Here is a 3,696-nt window from a genome sequence, read left to right as displayed (position 1 = left end):
AACAGTACCTTACCCTACAAATTTTAGTATAATAATTGGGTGTATGAAAAGAAGAATATACAAACATGGACCAAAGGGTATAGGGCATGGACATCAGGTCAGCTTCCTTCTTATTTGAAATGGTCAAACATAAAGGATTTTGTGTAGAAATACGATGCACAATTATTGGCTCTTGGAAAAGAAGCATCTAACTCAACAGGAACTGCAGCAAAGATAAGGAGGAAAGGTTAAAGTATTCAGAAAATGTTAAGAGGGAGGATAATACCAGAGACTGAAGAGTCACAAGCAAAACAAGCTTCCAGATCCTGGAAGAGGGATTCAAAGAGGGTGAGAACAGACAAGAACTAAAATTTAAAAGGACACTTTAGATTGTTTCTCAGACAATTGGGGAATAGCTAAAGAAATAATGGTGTGTGAACTTAATGGAATATAATTGTACCATAAAAAATGGCAAAGGAGAGATTTTCAGAGAATTTGGGATAGGGTGAATAGATGCAGACTGAAGTGAACAGAAGCAAGACAATATATATAAGACAATATATAAGACAATAATTTATACAAGGACAGTAACATACTGAAGGAAAAGAACTTTGAAAAACACAGTTTAATACAATGACCAACTATACATTCAGAGGATCTATAAGGAAACATGCTACCCATTTTGTGACAGAGAGGTAATAAACATAAGGTGCAAAGGCATATATTTTTGGATATACCCATTGTATGGATTCATCTCGCTAGATTATTATTTGTTTCATGGTTTAGTGCTGCTGTTTCTTTTACTTGGAGAGAGGGGATGAGAGAGATTTAGATATGTTGAATTTGAGATCTCTAGGATATCATGTTTGAAATATGTAATAGGCACTGGGTAGGGTGGGGTTAAAGTTCAGGGGTAAGTCTGTGGCTAAATATGTGTATTTGGGAGTCATTGGCATAAAAATAACAATTAAACCTATCAATGAGTGTGCAAGGTTGGACAAATCACTGGGGCCACCTCCTGAATGTACTGTGAGCCTTAAAATTGCAATTTTTGCAGTATTAGTGAAATAAAGAAGATATATTCACAGCACTAAAAAAAAAAAATTGGTAAACTATTTACATGAGAACATGGTTAGAAAGAAATTAAGCATAAGATATTACTGCTTCATATTCCTTCATATTTACATCATAAGTATGATTGTCATGTTGGAGCTGATGAAAATTTAGGAAGCTACGTAGAGTTCCCACAACTCCACAAATGAAGGATTTCTCAGGTGCTGGATCACTGGAAGACAGCTTTTTCTGTGAAGAATATTCCTAACAAGAAGACAATTTCATACATTGTGTCTCATATTAATGACTTTGAAGAAATTGTTCCAAATTGAAATCCATCCTCTCAGATTAACAAAGAGAAGAGCTATTTATTTACTCAGAACAGCTACAAAGAAGTTTTCCACCTTGTCATTTGTTCTGAGGGATGACCAACACTAAAACAACCAATCAAGATGTATATATTGATGATAAAATAATTTTTATAGAGAGTTTGCTAGAGTAAAAAAATCAACTACCTATTTTGTATACCTGAGTAGACTAAAAGATCTTTTTTTTGAAGACCTTGTTTAGATTTCAAAGAACAATAGATCCTCCTAGAAGCTGATCATTCCAGGAAGTTTTCAAAGAAATTTGGAAATTCATGAGAAAGAAGAATTAGATATGATTAAGGAGCTTTTCAAAGATGAAAAGCAATTAATTTTGCCAATTAAATATAAATTATTAAAACCTGCTGAGCCTCCAAGAAAGAACAGATATACAAACATTCTCAGAACTTAAAAGGTCCTTAAATGAACTTCAGAAATACTCATATAGTTGAAAATAAAACTCTTTGAAAGAGCCCTCTCCACCAAGTATAAGAACGTAATTGTGACAGGATATTACGCACCCCACAGAGAGGATTTATACCAGCCAAGATCAATGTGAAATAGAAAGCAATGGATCAGCTTTTCACAGTCCATGTCTTTCAGGGAGTTAGAAATGCCTTTAACCCCTCCATGCCTAGCAACCCAACATTCCTTCATAAATCTGATACTTTTTCCTGTTTATAATATTAATTTCGCTCCAGCTGAAAATTACATTAAGAAATGCAGAGTGGAGCTGTGGTCAGAAAACTACCAAAGTTTCCTGGACTCTCTTTTATTTGCAACTTTACACACATGAAGAACCTGTAATTCACTATTCAATTCCAGATTTGAAAAGAATGTTTTCTATTGAGGGTAAAATCCTTATTAAAAGAAGAATGGTGGAAACAAGACAAGAGGAACTGAATATGATAATGACAAGATACCTTGGAACATGACTCCAGATTTGTGCCATCACAACCTGCTTCCAACTCAAAAGGAAATATTGCCTGTAAAACCATTTCAGCTAGAATTGTGGCTTGAACAAAAAAAAGTGATACTGTCGTTAAACTCAAAATCTCTCCCCCTTGTATGGTTCCTAGAGAGAAACCTACAAACAGCAGTTTCTCACTTGTTCAAAAGAGTCTTCTAAAAATATGTTTTCCTGATATGTATGCATCTGTTGATACATACATACAGAAGAAAAGACAAGGAGTAAACCAGAAGAATTAGTTTCTATAATAGTCAAAGAGGGAAGAAAGATATTTATAAATCACTAGCCTACAAAGCACCAATTATTGAATCATACACCTCATCAATAAGTCATAATGTATCTTTTGATCCTGGTAGAAAATGTGAGGATGATTTGGATCCTTTGAGCCACTTCATCATTCTGAGAAACAAATATATGACCATCCTGTCAGAACCTCAAGTTATTGTGGATGGTGGCCAAAAAGAAGAATCCAAAATGCAAAGCAAAGAGGAATATACTCTGACTCTTGAAGAAAAAAGTCCTGCTTTTTTAGAGAGTTGTCCCCTGAGAAAAAGCAAGAAAAGGAAATGAATAATGTCATTGAAATTCAAGCAACCAGTAGTCTATGCCAGGTATACAGTCTCTTAGAAGCAGGAGCTACTTCTTTATTAAAAGAGCTTGTTTGCCCTGATAGTCTTCTTACATCAAATTGGAAATTTACTACTTTTGGCTTTGACCAAATTAGATTTTTCTTAAAGGAGGAAGAAAATAAATAAATGATATTTTTCTTCAAGGTAAAAATGATGAAAGAGAAATAATATTCAAACAGGCAGTATTGATACATCTTTTGGTAACAGATTGAAACCTCTTTTTAATGTATACCTTGGACACAACATTGGGATATTTACTGTCTACAAAAGCATGTTAGGTTCTTGTTTGGATAATGTTTGCAGATAGCTTGAGATTGCATAGTTTATCAGGAAGAAAAAGTCTGAAACCAGCCACAAAGAACAACAGTTCTATTGTCAGATGTTACATTTGTTACAAACGAATACAGAAGAACAGCAAATTTAAGGTTAATAACTTCTATAAAATGTTCTTTAAACAACCGAAATTCAAATTCAAATTAGGTGCCAACATTTCTTAGTCTAAATAATCAATTTACTAAACAAATTTAAATTTTACCTTTTAAATTAGAAAAGAGATTAATTAGTAGTATTGTGAACTACTGAGAAAATTTGAGTCCTGGAAGAAGCCATTTAGTTCATATGAGAAATTTTCTTCCCATGTAACTAATTGGCTTAATTTTCCCAGTTTGGCACAAAGTCTGGCTCAGTGAAAATGTGGTTT

At 33.6% G+C, this 3,696-nt stretch overlaps 1 pseudogene; it reads left to right on the top strand.

Annotated features, from left to right (window-relative positions):
- The first annotated feature begins 612 nt into the window (after nucleotides 1-612).
- LOC140507831 (protein shortage in chiasmata 1 ortholog-like) lies at nucleotides 613-3,420 on the top strand (annotated as a pseudogene).
- The last annotated feature ends 276 nt before the right edge of the window (nucleotides 3,421-3,696 follow it).

Source organism: Notamacropus eugenii, chromosome 5, assembly GCF_028372415.1.
Source record: "Notamacropus eugenii isolate mMacEug1 chromosome 5, mMacEug1.pri_v2, whole genome shotgun sequence".
Taxonomy (NCBI): domain Eukaryota; kingdom Metazoa; phylum Chordata; class Mammalia; order Diprotodontia; family Macropodidae; genus Notamacropus; species Notamacropus eugenii.
This window is presented reverse-complemented; position numbering and strand designations above follow the sequence as displayed.